Here is a 22,350-nt window from a genome sequence, read left to right on the forward strand (position 1 = left end):
TACACACTGGACAAGGACTGAAACTGTCAACTGAATGGGGTGAGTGTGCAGTGTCTCATTTCGGTGTTGACAAGGGCAAACAACAAGCTAGCCTGAGAAAAAAAATCAAAGAACATAAAGAATCACAAGCCCATGTAAAAGCTGCTGACATCCTTACATCTGCTTCACGTGAAACTATTCAACATCAAGTGCAGTCTATGCATAAATCTGAATTAGACACCACTATCAGAGTTTTTCGAACGGCATATAAAATTGGCAAACATAGCCGGCCATTCACAGACATGCCAATTGATTTGAATGTACAGAAACTGAATGGGCTGAACGTGGGCAGGGTTTTGCACTCCAATAAAACCTGTGGCGAAATCATCGACCACATAGCTCATGAGCTGAAGAAAAAAAGGGCAAAAGACATTACAGAAAACCAAAGAAAACTCTGTGTTTTGGTCGATGAATCTACCACTATTAGTGGTAAAACGGTGCTTGTTGTGTGTCTACGCTCAGCATTAGCTGATGCTGAGCCCGAAACGTTTTTCTGGGAGCTGATCGAGTTGGATGGAACAACGGCTGATGACATCACAAAGGCGTTAATGGAGTGTCTTGGAAGAGATTTTAACGAGGACTTTTTAGGTCAGTGTTTCGTTTCTTTTGCATGTGATGGGGCTTCAGTCATGCTAGGGAAGAGAACAGGCGTTGCTACCCAGTTGTGTAGTAAATTCCCAAGCCTGTTTGTGTGGCACTGCTCCAATCATCGTCTAGAGCTGGCAGTTGGGGATGTGGTCAAGGAGGTCTCAGGGCTCAATCATTTCCAGATCTTTTTTGACAAACTCTATTCCTTGTTCCATGCCTCCCCCAAAAATCAGAGGCAGTTAGCGCAGTGTGCGCAAGCAGTCGGACAGCGTCTCCTGGTGATAGGGCGTGTTTTGTCCATCCGCTGGGTGGCTTCAAGTGAAAGGAGCGTCAGAGCAGTCTGGGAAAACTACCGAGTGCTTCATGATCACTTCACAAATGCTGCAAACGACACGAGCAGGGATTCCAGAGACAGAGCAAAGTACAAGGGCCTGGATGATGTGCTCACATCTGCAACGTTTGTCAGCAATCTGGGACTGATGTACGATGCGCTCACAGAGCTCAGCGACCTCTCTCGGCAACTCCAAAAAAGAGAGATGTCACTGCCTACAGCAGATAGGCTCTTAACTTGAGAAATACGAGTTTTTGAATCCATGGTCACCATGCCTGGCCCACACATGACTACAGTTCATACAGCTCTAGCTGAGAAGTCCTTCAAGGGTGTTGCCCTGCGTGAGAATGGCAGGCTTGTACAGATTCATGCAGGTCAGTTTTTCCGTAGTATGGTAGAGAATCTGAGACACAGAATGACTTCCACAACCTCCTCTCATGTCAGCACAAGAGAAATCTCATTACATGGCCGGGAGGCCCGGGACAATCAGCTAATCCAGGACATGAAAGTTATCCATCCTGGAAGTTGGCCTGAAGAGGAGTTAGACGTACAGTATGGGGACATAGAGGTGCTACGTTTGTGCGAAGTGCTGAAAGTGGACAGAAGAGAGACTGTTCAGGGCTTTCGCGAATACAAGTAAACCAGGGCATCCCGTACACCTGCTGCCATGGAGCCTCTACTGAAAGCAGTCCGAACCATCGCTGTCTCCACTAGTGAGTGTGAGCGGGCATTCAGCTGCATGAACGATATCCTTACTGCAAAAAGGAATGCTCTCTCTGTCAGCCGACTGTCCAGCCTGGTTTTCATTAAATGTAATGGACCATCACTAGGACAGTTCAATCCGGAACAGTATGTGAGGTCCTGGCTGGCAAAGGGAAGGAGAAGTGCTGATGAAAGAGCCTGTCCAGCTCCAGCCCCTGATACTGATGTCCCCAAGGCCTTCTGGAGCCTTTTCTAACAATGTGAAGTATATTGCAAAGCAGCTCACCCAGTGAGAAGACTTTTGGCATAATGTGCCGATTTGTACAGATCCTGGAGATAGAAGGACTTCAGACCAACCAGGGAGTTATCTGATCAGCTTGGTGTTCAATGTAACTCTTTACCATGGCTCAGACTTTGTTACTTGCAGTTACAGTTTCTCATTTTAGATTGTGCAAATTTTGCATTTGTTTTTACATGTTCTTTGTTCATGCTCTTTATCATTTTTCTGAGTTGGAAAGTTAGATTGCATCATAGTTTACTTTATACATATTTGTATTCTTCAGTGGTGAAGTATATTGCAAAGCAGCTCAGCCATGTGAGAAGACTTTTGGCACTTTTTCGTTTTTCGTTTTCTGAGTTGGAAAGTTAGATTGCATTCAAAATGTACAGAAATACTTAATTTTGTTAAAGCTTTTTATAAAAAATGCTTCTGACCAGAGCTTTGTTTCCTTGTCATTAATGTTGAACACCACCAGAGGGGCTCTCACCTGAAAGGTCTCTGCTTCATGTGTCTTCAGCAGAAGATCTAGACTTTAATTGCTATATTTTCAGTTAATATTGACCTTACTGAGCTTTAGCCATATCCGCTGCCTATCATAAAAAATGTTAAGTACAGTGAACCTTTCTAAAATATACAGTAGTAAAGAGACAAACCCACCAGCATTATAGTAGCCACATTCTTGTTTGTGGGCTGTATATATAAAATTGACTTGAAAAAGTTGCTGATTTTAGAGTACTGGCACCTTTTTCATTCCAATTCAAGCACTGGTCATCAGCATGTGACTGCAACTTGTTCCTGTTCGCGGACGACTCAGCCCTGCTGGTCTCTGACAGGAACAGGTTGCAGGTTGAAAAAACCCTCAGCTCCGAGCTCGGCAGAATCTGCACCTGGCTCGCCGATAATAAATTATCATTACACCTGGGTAAAACAGAGTCCATTCTCTTCGGTTCGAAACATAATCTCAGCAAATCCGACGACTTCTCAGTTGCAGTGGGTGACATTATTGTCACAAGTAAGAAGGAAATTACATACCTAGGATCTATTCTTGAGGCAAACCTCTCCTGTGACAAAATGGCATCCAATGTAATAAAAAAAGTCAATCAAAGAACTAGATTCCTATACCGGATCTCCTCTCTGGTAAACAAAAACACCCTGAAAACTCTGGCAGGAGCACTCATTCAAGGGTACTATGACTATGCTTGCACGTCATGGTACCATAGCACCTCCAAGGCGCTAAAAATAAAACTTCAAACATCGCAAAATAAACTGGTCAGACTACTGCTTGACCTTTCATCTAGAACCCTCACCTCTGCCCACTTTGACAACCTAGGATGGCTTAGAGTAGACGACAGAGTACAGCTACTTGCAATGGGCCTGGTCTACAAGATCCACTACACCTCTATGGTACCCATGTACATGTCAAGATTCTTCCCAAAGGTCAAGGAATACCATGATCATAACACCAGAGGGAGCTCCACAAATCATGTGAAACCCAGATTTGGCACACAAAAGGGGGAATACACGTTTCGCAATTATGCCACATCAAGGTGGAACGCTCTTCCCACAACTGTAAAGGAAAGTAAAACTATACTTACCTTCAAAACCTCTCTTAAAGAGCACCTTCGGGGGAGAGCATTGCAAAACTGGCCCCGGTAATGGTACAAATCTCAACCTGTCGTTCAATGGACAGCTTCCCCCCCCCCCCCCCCCCCCATCTATGTATATACTCGCATTTTAGACTCTGTTACTAACTGTATATCTGTAGACTTGGTATGTCTTAAATGTCCGGTTAGGATGTATTAGAACGAAATCTAAAATGAAAATTGTAAACAAGCAATCTGTATGTAAAAAAACCACCTGTATGTAAATTGTAAATAAGCCATCTGTATGTCAAATATGTCTATATGTCTTAAATGACATGATGAATTGGAAATGGGGGACCCTGATGTAAACAAGACGAAAGTCTTTCTCTGGTCTGCATCCCCTTAACAATTGTATGTTTTGAGCTGTACTGTACTGTACCCAGTGCTTGAATTGGAATGAAAAAGGTGCCAGTACTCTAAAATCAGCAACTTTTTCAAGTCAATTTTATATATACAGCCCACAAACAAGAATTTGGCTACTATAATGCTGGTGGGTTTGTCTCTTTACTACTGTATATTTTAGAAAGGTTCACTGTACTTAACATTTTTTATGATAGGCAGCGGATATGGCTAAAGCTCAGTAAGGTCAATATTAACTGAAAATATAGCAATCAAAGTCTAGATCTTCTGCTGAAGACACATGAAGCAGAGACCTTTCAGGTGAGAGCCCCTCTGGTGGTGTTCAACATTAATGACAAGGAAACAAAGCTCTGGTCAGAAGCATTTTTTATAAAAAGCTTTAACAAAATTAAGTATTTCTGTACATTTTGAATGCAATCTAACTTTCCAACTCAGAAAACGAAAAACGAAAAAGTGCCAAAAGTCTTCTCACATGGCTGAGCTGCTTTGCAATATACTTCACCACTGAAGAATACAAATATGTATAAAGTAAACTATGATGCAATCTAACTTTCCAACTCAGAAAAATGATAAAGAGCATGAACAAAGAACATGTAAAAACAAATGCAAAATTTGCACAATCTAAAATGAGAAACTGTAACTGCAAGTAACAAAGTCTGAGCCATGGTAAAGAGTTACATTGAACACCAAGCTGATCAGATAACTCCCTGGTTGGTCTGAAGTCCTTCTATCTCCAGGATCTGTACAAATCGGCACATTATGCCAAAAGTCTTCTCACTGGGTGAGCTGCTTTGCAATATACTTCACATTGTTAGAAAAGGCTCCAGAAGGCCTTGGGGACATCAGTATCAGGGGCTGGAGCTGGACAGGCTCTTTCATCAGCACTTCTCCTTCCCTTTGCCAGCCAGGACCTCACATACTGTTCCGGATTGAACTGTCCTAGTGATGGTCCATTACATTTAATGAAAACCAGGCTGGACAGTCGGCTGACAGAGAGAGCATTCCTTTTTGCAGTAAGGATATCGTTCATGCAGCTGAATGCCCGCTCACACTCACTAGTGGAGACAGCGATGGTTCGGACTGCTTTCAGTAGAGGCTCCATGGCAGCAGGTGTACGGGATGCCCTGGTTTCCTTGTATTCGCGAAAGCCCTGAACAGTCTCTCTTCTGTCCACTTTCAGCACTTCGCACAAACGTAGCACCTCTACGTCCCCATACTGTACGTCTAACTCCTCTTCAGGCCAACTTCCAGGATGGATAACTTTCATGTCCTGGATTAGCTGATTGTCCCGGGCCTCCCGGCCATGTAATGGGATTTCTCTTGTGCTGACATGAGAGGAGGTTGTGGAAGTCATTCTGTGTCTCAGATTATCTACCATACTGCGGAAAAACTGACCTGCATGAATCTGTAAGCCTGCCATTCTCACGCAGGGCAACACCCTTGAAGGACTTCTCAGCTAGAGCTGTATGAACTGTAGTCATGTGTGGGCCAGGCATGGTGACCATGGATTCAAAAACTCGTATTTCTCGAGTTAAGAGCCTATCTGCTGTAGGCAGTGTCATCTCTCTTTTTTGGAGTTGCCGAGAGAGGTCGCTGAGCTCTGTGAGCGCATCGTACATCAGTCCCAGATTGCTGACAAACGTTGCAGATGTGAGCACATCATCCAGGCCCTTGTACTTTGCTCTGTCTCTGGAATCCCTGCTCGTGTCGTTTGCAGCATTTGTGAAGTGATCATGAAGCACTCGGTAGTTTTCCCAGACTGCTCTGACGCTCCTTTCACTTGAAGCCACCCAGCGGATGGACAAAACACGCCCTATCACCAGGAGACGCTGTCCGACTGCTTGCGCACACTGCGCTAACTGCCTCTGATTTTTGGGGGAGGCATGGAACAAGGAATAGAGTTTGTCAAAAAATATCTGGAAATGATTGAGCCCTGAGACCTCCTTGACCACATCCCCAACTGCCAGCTCTAGACGATGATTGGAGCAGTGCCACACAAACAGGCTTGGGAATTTACTACACAACTGGGTAGCAACGCCTGTTCTCTTCCCTAGCATGACTGAAGCCCCATCACATGCAAAAGAAACGAAACACTGACCTAAAAAGTCCTCGTTAAAATCTCTTCCAAGACACTCCATTAACGCCTTTGTGATGTCATCAGCCGTTGTTCCATCCAACTCGATCAGCTCCCAAAAAAACGTTTCGGGCTCAGCATCAGCTAATGCTGAGTGTAGACACACAACAAGCACCGTTTTACCACTAATAGTGGTAGATTCATCGACCAAAACACAGAGTTTTCTTTGGTTTTCTGTAATGTCTTTTGCCATTTTTTTCTTCAGCTCATGAGCTATGTGGTCGATGATTTCGCCACAGGTTTTATTGGAGTGCAAAACCCTGCCCACGTTCAGCCCATTCAGTTTCTGTACATTCAAATCAATTGGCATGTCTGTGAATGGCCGGCTATGTTTGCCAATTTTATATGCCGTTCGAAAAACTCTGATAGTGGTGTCTAATTCAGATTTATGCATAGACTGCACTTGATGTTGAATAGTTTCACGTGAAGCAGATGTAAGGATGTCAGCAGCTTTTACATGGGCTTGTGATTCTTTATGTTCTTTGATTTTTTTTCTCAGGCTAGCTTGTTGTTTGCCCTTGTCAACACCGAAATGAGACACTGCACACTCACCCCATTCAGTTGACAGTTTCAGTCCTTGTCCAGTGTGTATTCCCAAAGATTTGACATCTCTGCATATCCGACATCCTAGCTTCTTATCTTTAAGAAGGAGCCATGCATTGGTCTTGCAAAAATATTGCACCTGGTCCGTTGTCCAGCAGTCAGGTGCATCGCTTTGCCCGGTGTTGGTGGTGGCAGTTGCGCCAGCAGCAGCTAACTTTAGAGGCTCTGGAGGAGGCGGCGGAGCTAGTGCTAATGCTAATGCACTAGAACTTGGAGCAGGAGGATCAACCAAAGAAAGCTCCCCATCAGACACAATTTCCAACACAGGCACAGCATTCTCTGTATTTGAAGTTTCTTTCGGCGACAACCGCTGTCTTTTTGCACTTTTATTAATCCACGCTAACATTTTAGAAATGCTAATTTGTGACGTGACTTGCTTTCCTTCTCTCGGGGGCGTGCCTGCTCTGTTCTATCACTCTACATAGCCACCCACTGGGTGGGAGTTGCACTGCATAAACACAACACACGTGCATCTAGGTATGTAAATTGTAAAGCATTAAAACATGGTTTTACTAACAGTTTTCAGTATGTTGTTACTTCGGCATTATTATTATTATTATTATTATTATTTTGAAACGTGTATTACTATTAAATCACGGTCAAATAGGTTAATTTTGACATAGTCGTTTCCACCACAGTATTTACATGGAGAAGATAAGCCCCGCCCCCTCTCCAGCACGTTCTGTTTGAATGACAGGAGTAAACAGCTGACAGCCGCTGTGAAACTCCAGCGGTTAGAGCGATGAGAATGTCCGTTCGGCACCTCATGACGCATCTACTGAGTACCGGGTGGCTGTATATATATATATGGATGTATAATAAGAACGGCGGGAGAGTGTTGAGTACTGGCACGGTGCATGAGTACCGGAGTACCGCCAGCATGCCGGTACTGAGCAAGAAGAACCGATACTCCATGGGTCAGAACCAGAAGTGCCGGTACTGCGTACCGGTGAGTACCGGCCCAATTCCAGCACTGACTGTACCCAATATACAAGCTGTTAATAAACTTTTCAATCAATCAATCAATCAAGCACCTCGCGTGAAATGGTTGATACCGGAAGTACGGTGTCGCCCTCGGCCAGGGGCGGACTGGCCATCTGGAGAATCTGGAGAACCACAGAACGGCCGGTCGTCAAGGGCCTTTGACGGCCGGCCCTTTCAAAAAAAATTGTTTAACGTCATTTAAGTTGTGCTGACGGCCAACAGAGGGCGAAAGCGGCCGCTAATGCAGTTGTGTGGTTCTTATTTGTCAAATAATCACACACGAAGAAGAAAAAAGACCGGCCACACGAAGAGAAGGGATTAGACGCCGCGGCAGACAGGGAGAATGAAAAAACATGGATAAAAATTAAAGAACTAAAAGAAAAAGGTGGGGCCGAGAAGGCAAGAGAAAAAAAGATGAAGTTACTCGCAGGTGAAGCATATAAATGTCGCAAATTGACAGACCTTTTTGGCAGTAGCGCTGCTACAAGCACTATCAGCAGCAGCAGTTTAGAACAAGTGCAAGATGATGAAGAGAATGATGAGGGCGCGAGTTCAGATATACAGCCAGCCCTGCGTTCATGATGAGGGACAGAGTTGAGCTGGTGGAAGAACCAGCTCAACTGGCACATACAAGTGCAGGGCAAGAGCAAGAGGTGGGTGAGAATTATCGCTTGAACTCAGTGGCGTTTTCTCCTGGAGGCCAATGGAAGCCAGGGTTCCCCTGTTTTTTTGGATTGTAGTTATAATTTTAATAAATAAATAAAAACACTTCGTTTAGTTTAGGTAATTATTCTGTGCTGTGTGTTGCTGCCGGCCCGTCTCTCCCCCATTCTCATTGAGTATTTTACAAAGAGTGAAACAGTAGATTGCACTCTCTGTTGCTAGAGGAGGCTAGCCAAAATTGGCTCCCCTTGGTGAAAAAAAATGGAGGGATTGACCAATCAGATGAGGCTCACGTCATGCCTCACAATCCAATCAAATCGCATCAACTTCAGTTCGTACTGTAACTGTCATCACCGCCCTTAAAAAGTAGCAAGTGCAATTATGGAGGCTGGCGATTTGGAGTATTTCATCAAAAATAATTTTACTAAACTTCCGCTACAGCAGCAACTAAAAATGAAATCTGATGACAGGCCAATGCCCAAACTGGAACTGTGTATAGAGAAGAAAAAATAAACGAATCGGACGTAAAACTTTAAATAATAAACAGCGGATTTCTAACATTTGACATTTCATGTGGCCGGACTGGGTCAGTTTCCAGGGCTGCATTTTAGTCCCAGTCCGCCCCTGCCCTCGGCCCAAAACCCGTATGTGTGTGTGAAATAATACAGCGCTATGACAAAACACTCGACAGCTGATGCAGCTGTTGCCACGTAATAATGAACGGACGTCTCTTTATTAAAATGACCGCTCAGAGGACAGGAGTTCTCATTTCTTTAAACGTCTGCTGCTTCCCCTCCTCTCTCCTCGGTTCCCCTCCTCGGTCCTCCGCTCGCATCTCCTGTGGGCGGGTCTAAGTCTCGAGGAGGGGAACCGAGGAGGGGAGTCGAGGAGGGGAAATTTGAGTATTGAGAAGCCTCTCTATACCCAGGGCTGCACATAACTGGTGCGCATGCGCACCTCGGCCAAAAAAAGAGAGCACCGGGTCATTTGAAAAAAGGCGCATTTGCGTACCAACATTGAGAGATAGGGAGAGAGAAGGGAGAAGAGAGAAGAGAGGAAAGAGAAGAGAGAGAGAGAAAGATATTTGCGAGTTGCATATGAACTCAGGGCCGGCCCGTCGCACTGGCGTTGATTTTCGCCTAGGGCGCCAGATCTGTGGAGGCACTGCGCTGGTAGTTCTGGGAGGGAAAAAACATTTGTGACCGTTGGTGCTCATCCTAATTTTCGGCCTTGATGTAACAACATTCATAATTAAGTAAATGTGACACCCTTTTCACCCCGGTTACACGTTTCATTTGCCCTGTACGATGGGCGCTGTAAGTGATGAAAATGGGGGATGTTGGCTTGTCTGGCGCCCGCAGCTCACAGCCAAAGTGCGAGTGAGGGGAGGGTGCACCGGGACCGGTGTTATGCCGTAGGTTGAAGCCTTGCCGTGGATTGAAGCCCTGTTCGCGGGGACGCGCAAAGGTGACGTCATCGCCTGTATTGAGCGTTCGCCGTTTTTTCACCCTTTTCAAAGCTTTTTTCTCTCTTTTGAATGATATATCAGATTAAACAGCAAACGGCTGAATAAATAATGTGCATACAATTGCGAGGAGGCTCGTTTTAAGGACACGTTTTTTTTTAGATCTGTCACAATCTTCGTATTGGAATAAACTTCCGTTTTTGAGTGTGCAGTCCCACTCTGTTATATTCCTCCTTCCTACAGAACAGACAATGACAGGATAATATGTGATTTGTCAATAGTCCTATTTCTTAAAACCTTCTCTGTTGTTTAAGTGTCTGATCATCACGAATAGTAAGCAATGATATAACAGTAATTATATCACATGATCATGTCAGACACTGTAGAGGCTTCTCAATACTCAAATTTCCCGTCCTCGACTCCTCGGTCCTCGGTCCTCCGGTAGTGACCCGGAAATTAATTTCAGCGCGCCATTTTGAAGGACGTCTCATTTCTCTAAATGCACACCGAGGACCGAGGATCGAGCGTCGAGGAGGCTCTCTGGAGGAGCTATAACCGAGGATACACTGATGGTTCCTCCACGGCTCCTCCGCGGATGCATTTCCGGGAACGGTGGAGGCGTGACGCACGGCCGGACTTATCTCAGCCAATGACAGCTCTGCATGCATCCTCTGGATATTATTTTAGAAACTGCTTTCATCGCGTTGCGATGTTTACAGTGAGAACAGCTGTGAGGTCCGTGCAGAAAGCAGAGCCGTGTACAATATCACTCAGTATAACAGGCCTACATTACTCTCTTTATTTGCTGTAGTACAAAGAGTCGATATTTTTCTAAGACCATTTAGTGCGTCACATAATAAAATACACAACGGCTGTAGCCTGATTATGCTTTAGGAGCTGTAAGTGTGTGTTGTAGGCAGTGTGTATGTGTGTGTGTGGTACAGTATGTAGGTGTGTGTTGTACAGTGCGTAGATGCGGCGGACAGACGGGTCTCAGTTGGTTTGGTGTCCTCTGCTTACTTTTAATTTAATTTAATTTCAAATCTTTATTTATACAGATAAATCCCATTGAGATCATTGATCTCTTTTTCAAGGGAGACCTGCTCAAGTAGTTCCACATGAAACATAACAACATAAATAGAACAACAAAAGGACATCATACAGCATCATTTACATAATTATCCACATAAACAGGTACCAATAGCTTCCGATTGAGTAGCATCCAACCGAGCTTTAAAAACATTTAGTGGCACCAGATTGTTCAGTTTCCATTTAATTTGCAGACTATTCCAAGACAGAGGAGCTGCGCATCTAAAAGCTGTCTTCCCTAAGACAGTCCTAGCAGTTGGCACAGTTGGCACAAACCACAGCATGCGATCTCAGGCAGTAGCCATTTACAATTCTCCGTGAGATCAGGGAGCAGATATAAGATGGAAGTTTCCCTAACATGGCTTTGTATGTTAGGGAAACTTCCATCTTATATCTGCTCCCTGATCTCACGGAGAATTGTAAGTGGCTTATTATTATTACAAGTTAATACTTGTAAATACAACTTTTGGCCCGTAATTTCAATTCCCCATTTCAGCGACCAAAGAGAGGGGGGGGGGGGGGGGGGGGGGATATATCCAGTCTCTGATTGTGTTACGTTATTATGAGAGTGCTGAGCTCTCATACTTTAAATTGTATATATTTATATAAATATATTTGTGTGTGTGTGTCCGCATCTGTGCCTGTTATTGTCTCATTATACGGTATACCGCACTCTCAATTAATTCAAAGTAAATATGTGGGGTAACAATGTTCAGCTGATCTAACAGAGATTATAAAATACAGCGCCATGACAAAACACTCGACAGCTGATGCAGCTGTAATAATGAACGGACGTCGCTTTAATATGACCGCTCAGGAGAATTCTCATTTCTTTAAACGTCTGCTGCTTCCTCTCCTCGGTTCCCCTCCTCGGTCCTCCGCTCGCATCTCCTGTGGGCGGGTCTAAGTCTCGAGGAGGGGAGTCGAGGAGGGGAAATTTGAGTATTGAGAAGCCTCTAGAGTTATTTTCAATCAAGCCTAAAAGATAATGTGTTCAAACTGGCTTCACTCACTTGAATTGCTCCTTTGAATATCATTTGTATATATCCCTCAACACATGTTTGTATTGTAATGCCACTCATATTTTTTTTTAAATTGTATTTTAAGGTGACATTGAATGCTTTGAAAGGTGCCCTAAAATAAAGTGTATTATTGGTGTCAATAGGGAAGATCTGCACTGTTCTCATACATAACATGTTCAGAGAAGGTATTTCTCCTGCCGGATTTGGAACCCCTCCTATATCTTTCTCCAGGATAGTCACAACTTCACCAAAATCACACTGGTGCTTGCTGTTCCCCTCTAGTTTATGCTCACAAAAGCATTTCACTCTGGGCCCAGCAAGTCAAAAACTAAAGAGGGGCTTCCATATCCGGCAGTACCGTTGTTAGAGCTGCCGGATTTTGAAGCGCCCGCTGTAATTTTGGCCAGGATAGTCACAATGTCAACAAAATCACACTGGTGTTGCCTGTTCCCCTCTAGTTTATGCTCACCAAAGCATTTCACTCTGGGCTCTGCAGGTGAAAAACTAAAGAGGGGCTTCAAAATCCGGCAGATCAGGTGTTGGTGCTGCCGGATTTGGAACCCCTCCTATATATTTCTCCAGGATAGTCACAGACTCACCAAAATCACACTGGTGCTTGCTGTTCCCCTCTAGTTTGTGCACACAAAAGCATTTCACTCTGGGCCCTGCCTGTAGAAGAGGCATGCACAGTCTTTTTACAGTGCTTTCATCCTGATTGATGAGTCAACAATAAAGCAGTTCAGTGTTTATGGTCATTTGGCATGTGTATTTGATTATTGATTTTTAATGGCAGTGTTTTGAAAATGGCAAACAAGTGACTATGTCAGTTGTTTGCCTGAACTGTAGAACTGCGTGCAGTGTTGCAAAAGTGCCCTGTTGAATTTAAAATTGAGTGCAAAGCTGAAAATGTGTTTAGATTTTTGGAGACTTGAGCTGGGGTTTTGCTTTTTGAGTGTCACTTTAAATAATGTTGCTTTATGTGTAATTTTAGTGTGTTTGCAAACGAAAAATACTGTATTGGTCTAATTATTTATAATTTACAAACCTATTGCAATAAAGTGAAGAAATGGAGAAGATACCACAAATGTGAACAAATATGTTTGGGTGAGGTTAAAAGAATGTCCTTTTATTTTGTGTCCATGTGGTAATAAAGAACGTGTGTGCTGTTGAAAGAATTCAAAACACTTGAACTTGTAAAAACAGGGATTTATCATTGCCAGGAAAAAGGATAACTTTATTATTATGATATTACACAGAAACGCAGAAATGACTTGGACTGCAAGCAAATAGAAAATCTTCCTCAGGATAGAAAGTCTGCTCTGCCGGATTTGGAAGCCCCTTAGATAGTCACAGACTCACCAAAATCACACTGGTGCTTGCTGTTCCCCTCTAGTTTGTGCTCACCAAAGCATTTTACTCTGGGCCTAGCATTTTACTAGAGGGGAACAGCAAGCACCAGTGTGATTTTGGTGAGTCTGTGACTATCCTGGCCAAAATTACAGGTGGCGCTTCAAAATCCGGCAGCTCTAACAACTGCACTGCCGGATATGGAAGCCCCTCTTTATTTTTTCACCTGCAGGGCCCAGAGTGAAATGCTTTTGTGAGCACAAACTAGAGGGGAACAGCAAGCACCAGTGTGATTTTGGTGAGTCTGTGACTATCCTGGAAAAATATATAGGGGGGGTTCCAAATCCGGCAGCACCAACACCTGATCTGCCAGATTTTGAAGCCCCTCTTTAGTTTTTTACCTGCAGGGCCCAGAGTGAAATACTTTGGTGAGCATAAACTAGAGGGGAACAGGCAACACCAGTGAGATTTTGGTGACATTGTGACTATCCGGCCAAAATTACAGGGGGCGCTTCAAAATCCGGCAGCTCTAGCATATATAAGATATAGGGGGGGTTCCAAATCCGGCAGGAGAAATACCTTCTCTGAACATGTAGAGAACAGTGCAGATCTTCCCTATTGACACCAATAATACACTTTATTTTAGGGCACCTTTCAAAGCATTCAATGTCACCTTAAAATCAAATTTAAAAAAAATATGAGTGGCATTACAATACAAACATGTGTTGAGTAGGGATATATAAAAATGATATTCAAAGGAGCAATTCAAGTGAGTGAAGCCAGTTTGAACACATGATCTTTTAGGCTTGATTGAAAATAACACAGTGTCTGACATGATCATGTGATATAATTACTGTTATATCATTGCTTACTATTCGTGGTTATCAGACACTTAAACAACAGAGAAGGTTTTAAGAAATAGGACTATTGACAAATCACATATTATCCTGTCATTGTCTGTTCTGTAGGAAGGAGGAATATAACAGAGTGGGACTGCACTCAAAAACGGAAGTTTGTTCCAATACGAAGATTGTGACTATCTGAAAAGTGTCCTTAAAACGAGCCTCCTCGCAATTGTATGCACATTATTTATTCAGTCGTTTGCTGTTTAATCTGATGGGAAATATATCATTCAAAAGAGAGAGAAAAGCTTTTTAAACTAGACGAACGCTCAATACAGGCGATGACGTCACGTTTGCGCGTCCCCGCGAACAGGGCTTCAATCTACGGCAAGGCTTCAATCTACGGCACAACAGGTGTTGTTGTTATTAGAATCTGGTGCTCGCTGCGGATATAAGAAGAAGATGTTTCTACAATGATGTGGAGGGAGAGTCCTCTCCAGTCAGACCGAGAGACTGATAACTACAGCTCAGTGAGGTAAAGGACTCTGAGTGTTTAGATAGCCTAGTTCACTTTAGTCTAAATTCAAACGGTTTGGTCACAATTTATGTAAACACATATTTTCAAGGCACTCCTTTATAATTATTGGGATAAACAGGTTTGAAATCATTCCAATGTATATTATAGGACAGTAACCAAACATATCCTTTTAAAACTGGACTTTCGACCCAAAACCAGCTGTTGACTTGTGGATGCAAGCAGCTAATCGCAGACTCAACCAGAGAGAAAGTAGTAGGCCTACATAATCAGCTACCATGTCTGACAGAGAGGAAGACAGTGAGGAGAACAGTCAGGAGGGTAGTGATGACAGCTTGTAGGATTACTGGTCGTGCTAATGTTGTCTTGTGTTCGCCTCTGCATGTGTGTTCTGTGTTCACCTCTGTGTGTTCTGTGCCGTGTGTCTGACAAATAAAGACCGGTTTATTTATTTCATTTTAAGGATGAGCACCAAGCAACATCTCCAGGTGCTCCTTTGAGAACCAGGGCAAAAAAGTGATGTGCACCCCTGCATATACCACGTGATGACACGTTAGGCTTGTGTTGTGTGCAAGGACCCTGACCGTGGCTAGGAAAAACAGGCACTCCCTTGTTTAATTTGTTGCGGTCTAGATTTCTTTAATTTTTTGCGTGTGTTTATAAATTACCTCGAGGGCCGTACCAAATGGTCTCGCGGGCCGTATACGGCCCGGGGGCCGGAGGTTCCCCACCCTTGCTCTAGGGCAGGGGTGGGGAACCTCCGGGCCGTATACGGCCCGCGAGACAATTTGGTACGGCCCTCGAGGTAATTTATAAACACACGCAAAAAAGAAAAAAATGTAAGAAATCTAGACCGCAAAAAAATTAATCAAGCGAGTGCCTGTTTTTCCTGGCCACGGTCAGGGTCCTTGAACACAACACGAGCCTAAGTGTCATCACGTGGTATATGTCTCGACTGACAGGGGTGCACGCCACTCCAGCACTTCAGAAATTGCAGTACCGATAAGGAGCCTTACACATGCCGCAGTTTCTGCGTGGCTGTGTCTTTAGCTGAAAGCCCAGTGGCGATCTGTTCATATGTCATACTGATCATACAGTCAATAACTTTGTTGTTATTAGCATCTGGTTAGCTAGCTATGCTAACGAATATAAGACACTTTTTCTACAACCAGTAAAGGCACATCTTTATATGATCATTATAGTTATAAAAAAATAAGAGAATAAAGTATAGGTTTAACAGGTATAAAATACTATATGACAGTAAAAAAAAGTTGTTATTAATAAAGAAGAATACAGTTTGAAAGGGGAGTGATTTGTCAAATATTCATAAAGAAAAATAAATCTGCTTCCAGTTCTGTTTCATATGGGTGTAGAGCAGTGTTTCTCAAACTTTTTCATACCAAGGACCACTTAACCAATAAAAAAACACTCGCGGACCACCTAATTCCACAAATATCCAAAAACACATCGTTTTTAAAAATCGCCTGAAAATGGTACAAACAAGTGGCCACATGTGTGATGAAGGTGTTTATCTGGGCTATATCATGCAATCAAAAGGTAAATGTGTGCATTTTATTATAAAGTTGTGTATATTTACAGACCGTTGCAAAAACTAAGAAGCTTATAAACATCAGGTTTAAAACTAAAAGAGCTTTGAAACACAATGAAAGATGTTTGGAGTTTTATTTGAGTTATTCATTTAAACTTTTTGTCTAAGAGATGCTGATTTGAAACCGTTGTTACATACAGTTACGGCATTTCCTGTTTCTGCCGGAGAGAGGGGAGGCCGTCCCAAAGCTTGCTGCTGTATTTACTCCCTCCATCTGACAGGAGGGAGCCTCGTTGAGCTGCGAGTGTGGCTACAGACGGAGTTCACTCCATCACGGAGGGGTAGGGTCGAGGGAGTGGTTTGGGATTGGGCCTCAATGACGTAACGAAGTTGCCTTAATTAAAAGGAGTAACACGGTTAATGTCATAGTTCAATTGGATAAATGAATACTTTATTTCATGTTATTTATAATCGTTAAATATGGCATGATTTAATACAGTTTGTTTTACATCTTGGGCCGATATGCGTATGTGTTTCTTGTGCCTAGGAACTAATGTTTGTTCATGTGCTGGTACTGCGTGTTTTGCTGTTACACTGTACAACTCAATGTGGGTTGACGTCTTTTTGAAGCTCTGCTGAGGTCTGTGATAAAGTTTAGTGTGACGGGAGGTCTGTGACGAAGTTATGCAGAAAAGGAACTACATTAATCTCCTTTCACGACAAGCGGCCAACGAGGTATTTGTTTTGTGTTTTCATTTTCTTGTTTTCATTCATATGTGTAGCACAATATGCTAATGTGTTTGGCTATGTATGCGTGTCATTTCGGTGTTGTAGTTCTCACGGCGTAACGGAAGAGGGAAGGCTACAGGATGAAAACTCCCAAGAAATAAACGCCCGTTTTAAAGAACCGACCTGTGTCTGTGTCGTGAAAAGAGCTACAAGGAGGTTACACTTAAATAATGTTCACATGGATAGGAAACTAAACACATTTGCACACATCTTGTGTCCATAACTTTCCGTTTTGGTGGTCACGCCACACCGTGCACGTGCATGCATACGCGAGTCATGGTGAGATATCTGGATTAAGAGGTTGCTTTTTCTTTGCACAGAATGAAATGAATGGGCTGTGATTTTAGTTTTTTTAAGCAGAGGTCAATAATTTGTATGGCCCTCTGAGGATATTGTAAAAATTGAAATGGCCCTTGAGAGGAAAAAGGTTCCCCACCCCTGCTCTAGGGTTTAACTCCTCACCTTGCCGTAGTGATGTCTAGTGTACTTCTCTCTCGGGGGTTGTCACAGCGTCAACAAATAACATTTGTGATCTCTCCCAGTTGAGGGTAATATTTTCATGGTCATTTATAATTTTTTGTTTGTTTATTTTAAGAGGTTAAGGTTTAAAGGGATATATTATAAACATAAATGATGTGATAACTGTGGGGGAAACTTCTGAAGCAATAGACCCAGCCAGAGCCATATAATAGAAGAGTTACGACATCTCCGTTCACTCCAATGGACCACTTTTTAACAGCAATGGCGGATCGTGGAGCCTCTCAATCGTTCCCCGGAAGTTAGCGCCAAGGCTAGCAGAGCTGTAGAGTTGCAGCATAATAGACCGTTCGTGACGGACTTTTAAAGGTAAGAAGAAGTTTAAAGATTTATATTGCGGATATTATCAGTACATCTGATTCAAATTAACATGTGTATTAAAGGATGTCAGTGGATTATCCCTAAATTAGTAGATTTAGGGAACGTTTACAGATAACGGATTAAGCTAGGATACCGAAGCAAGTTAGCAACACACGTTGAACAGCCTTTTAATTGTAAATTCCGTTCTCTTAATTTCATTTCGTCCAACGTTGTTGAATTAGAGAAGAGGGGCTTCTAAACGGGATTGTATGCGGGGGTGGAGGGAGTTAAATATTAGATAAATATAACTTTGGTTTGTGTAAGAGTGAGTGTTTTTAGCAGAGCCATATTGTGTCCTTGTGATTATGTTGATTATTACCTGTCTGTATTATGTTGCAGCTCAGCTGATTTTGGATTGATGGCAAAGGGAGAGGGACTTAAGTGAGAGTGAAAACACAAGGTAAGTTTAATACTACTGTTTTATATAAGTAAGCATACTAAACATGTATTCTATCACTGTATTATATAAGTAATCTTGTTAGTAACCTACTGTATGGCAGGTGGAGGGGCAGTGATGTTACAGGTGGAGGAGCAAAACTGCAAGACTGCAAACTCACAAGACAGAGAAATCAAAGTTTGTTCTCCAGAGAAGAGGTTGATTTCACTTCAATTTTTTATTTCATATTTTCTAAAGATGTGGAAATGGCACAAAAAAAAACTTGAGAGCTGTAACCAAGACAACTGTAACAACATGAGTAGACAGCCACCAAGGTTTTTCAAGTCCCTCTCTTACTCCATTTTGCCAACCCAAACTTCCAGGTACATGATGGGACACCTTGCTTGTTTTTGTTGTTTGCGCTCCTCTGGCTGGGTGCTGGCAGGTGGAGGGCAGTGATCCCTTCCCTTCTTCCCTCAATCTTTGAGACTAATGTAAGTAGAAGACATGGCACTGTAAATGTTCGAACATTTAAAAATATTATACCACTTAAAAATAAGAAATGTTACTTTTGTTACTAAGAGTTCATACTTATTATACTTGTGTCACCTTTCACACTATAGCTGTGATCATGAGCTATGGGCTTTGTAGATACAGGTCCCGGGGTGAATTGTGGTGCAGGGGCCCTTCTCTTTTTGACCACAGGGCGATGCACGACGATGGTGGGTATAGCCTCTGCTCTCAGCCTAGTCTTGCCCTTTGTTGTCTTAACAAACTGGTCTGCATCAAAATGTGCCTGCGGAGTGACTTGTTCCATAACTTCAGTTGGGAACAAAGACCACACCTTATCTCCCCAAGGCAATTTCCCATCCAATAGGTGTGTGTGAAGGTAAACTTCTGTTGTTGCAATGTTGAGGTAGAATGAAGGAGTCTGGAACCGTTGTTAGCCAAAAGCACCGAGAGTTTATTGATCACAGTACATTAATTACATACGGCCGGGGAGATCACTTAGTTGCACACCGTCCCGTGTTTCACCAGCGATCTCTGAACCAAAAGACACAAAACATCTAACCAACACGAGGAGAGGCGGGCTTCCAGAAAGCCCGCGTATAATCAATTAGCCGATGCAAGACAATGATCTGCTTGTCTCAAAGAAGATCCTGCCAGATCTCAAACCCCCCCACGGATATCGGAGAAGCGTTTGACCTGTGACCTCAACCTACAGAGAAGTCTCTGACTGACTACAAGCAGATGTTTGCAGTATCACAGACTCTAAGGAACCATAAAAGACTCTATATACAGATCAGATGAAAATATTCTCTTACAGTGTGCTATATAGGTGTGTATAACCCTTTCTCCTGTCTGTTACTCCCTCTTTCAGCACAAGAACCAGAGGGGGATTCAATGGAGCCTGAATACCTGCACTGAGACCCTCACCCTGCACCCTGAGTCTCAACTCTGTGTTTTTCACCTTTCCCTGTTTTTTTATATTAAACAAAACATTAAGCTTTCCCAATGGTGTGGTTTTCGTTTTGTGAAAAAGTGCAAATGCAGTGTTTGTATATAATTACATCACATATTTTTTTGCTGTTGGTCGTGAAATTGCTCCTGCTGACTTGAGCCAGCCATGTTTTCCTCCGCTCTGTGTCAGTGGGGAAGCCGTACATTCGTACTCCTTTCTCAGAGCGATTTGAACATCCCCAGGCAGCACAGCAAACCATGGTGGCGACTAGGAGGCAGCACAGCAAACCAGGACAACACGGAGGAAAAGGCACAAACAAACTGCATGATATGCTATTCAATGTTTATTGAATTCCATGTATTTGCAATGGATGTTCCTAAAACAACACATTTAACATCATCATCATCATCATGCTGCTGCTGCTAGTCCTTTGATAGTCACATGTCGGTCTCCTGTCCTTTCTGAAAGCCATAAAGATGACATTAGTCATTTAGATAACTTGTGTCCTCAATTACCATGGGATTACTGAAACTACCATGAATTTAAGAAAATGGTAGAAATTAATCTAATCTGAATTTTAAAGCATTACTTTAGATCCCCTCCCTCTAAATATATCAATAAACATTAGAAAGTGATGCTCCTGACTACCATACAAGTTTAAGAAGATAATATTGGTTTTAAAGAATTCAAAGCTATAAATAAACAGCAACAGGCTCTTTAACCAAGGCACTGTTAGCCTAACATGTAAACTAGTTGTTCACACTAATCCTAATATTATCACTTAATATTAGCAAATTCTATTTTATTTTTTAAAACACATTGATGTAAATACATACACATATCGATTTGTTGTATAAATATTGCAAATCAAAACCTTTATTCACTAATAATTACCAAAAATCGTAGTTCTATCTCCTGTTATCATTGCATTCACATTGCCCGCCATGAACTTCCGGGGAACGATCCTCGTCTACATGAACCACGTGACGATAACCGTTTTTGGACTTCCGTTGTCGTAACTCTTCTATCTATATGGCGCTGGGCAGGTTGTTCCAGAGCCTGGGGGCTACCGCTGAGAAGGCTCGGTCTCCCCTGGTCTTTTTCTTGGTTTTAGGGACTACCAGCAGCAGCTGATCAGCCGACCTCAAAGCCCTTGAGGGGGTGTACACCTGTAGAAGGTCTGAGATGTACTGAGGGGCCAGCCCATTAAGCGATTTAAAAACAAACAATAACATCTTAAAATTAACTAAATGGACAGGAAGCCAGTGGAGGGAAGCCAGAATTGGTGTGATGTGTTCATGCTTGAGTGTTCCTGTAAGCAGCCGAGCCGCAGCGTTTTGCACCAGCTGCAGGCGTGCCAAAAAAAATATTTTAATGTATCTGCCGGTCCTTGGCACAATAAAGGTTGGGAACCCCTGGGTTAGATAACAGGCATGTCGTGTAAGTCCTGCATCTGTATGAGACAAATGTGTGTAAAATAATACCGCTGTAATCACTCATCTGGTTACGTTATTACATTGACCACCCCACTGACCCAAAAAAAAGACGTAGTATTGGCTTCCCCTAATTTTTTACCCACGCCACGCTACTGTTCTTGACATCAAGGAAAAAGGTGAGATTCTAATCCATTTCAATGCCAAAAGCAAGTTATTGTTTGTCCTCCTGTGTTGTCTTATTTCCTTATCTTTCTTTCAGGTGTAACATCTACCAATGGTTGTACTTGACAGAGACCTCCTCCCAGGGCCGGCCCTAGACTTTTGGGTGCCCTAAGCAAGCTTTGGCTTGGGGGCCCCCCTCACTCTAGCACGTTCTCACTGCACACAACACGGAACCAACTTTTGTCTTATGATGTTAGCATAAGCACACATATTGTATAAATAAGAATGTAAACACCGTGGACCTAACCTCCTCTAGGGGGGTCCGGGGGCATGCTCCCCCGGGAAGATTTGTTTTAAAATATTGAAGTTAAAAGCATCAATCTGGTGCACTTTGAGAGCTAAATTAAGAGATCTATGGATACATCTCTCAAAACCCATATGAAACGGAACTGTAAACAGATTTTTCTTTATTGATATTTTACAAATCACTCCCCTTTTAAACTGTATTCTTGTTTTACTATCATATAGTATTTCTAATGAACTGTTTTTCATTTATTCTCTCTGGCTGTCCATCTCATAATGTTCACATAGAAACTAGCTGTCAATAGGAATATCATTCAGAAGAATTATGATTAAATACCCAATATTAACGGTGTGTGTGTCTGCCCAAGGACAATTTAAGGTAACACCTAATAGAGGTGTCATACATAATAACCTAATAAAAGTCAATGTAACAACTACTACAGTGCAACAAAACAGGAATATTAAATGTGGTCTCTTAAACATAAGATCTCTAGCATCTAAAGCAATATTGGTAAATGATTTAATATCAGATTATAATATTGATATAAGCTGTCTCACTGAAACTTGGTTGAGACATGAAGAATATGTCAGCATAAATGAGGCCACTCTACCCAGCCATATCAATACTCATATTGCCCGAGGCACGGGCCAAGGAGGTGGAGTTGCAGCAATCTTTGACTCAAGTTTACTCAAGTTGCCAATCTTATTTGTTACAGTGTACCGTGCACCAGGTCCTTATTCAGAATTCT

The sequence above is a fragment of the Gymnodraco acuticeps genome, unplaced genomic scaffold (genome assembly GCF_902827175.1).
Source record: "Gymnodraco acuticeps unplaced genomic scaffold, fGymAcu1.1, whole genome shotgun sequence".
Lineage (NCBI taxonomy): Eukaryota > Metazoa > Chordata > Actinopteri > Perciformes > Bathydraconidae > Gymnodraco > Gymnodraco acuticeps.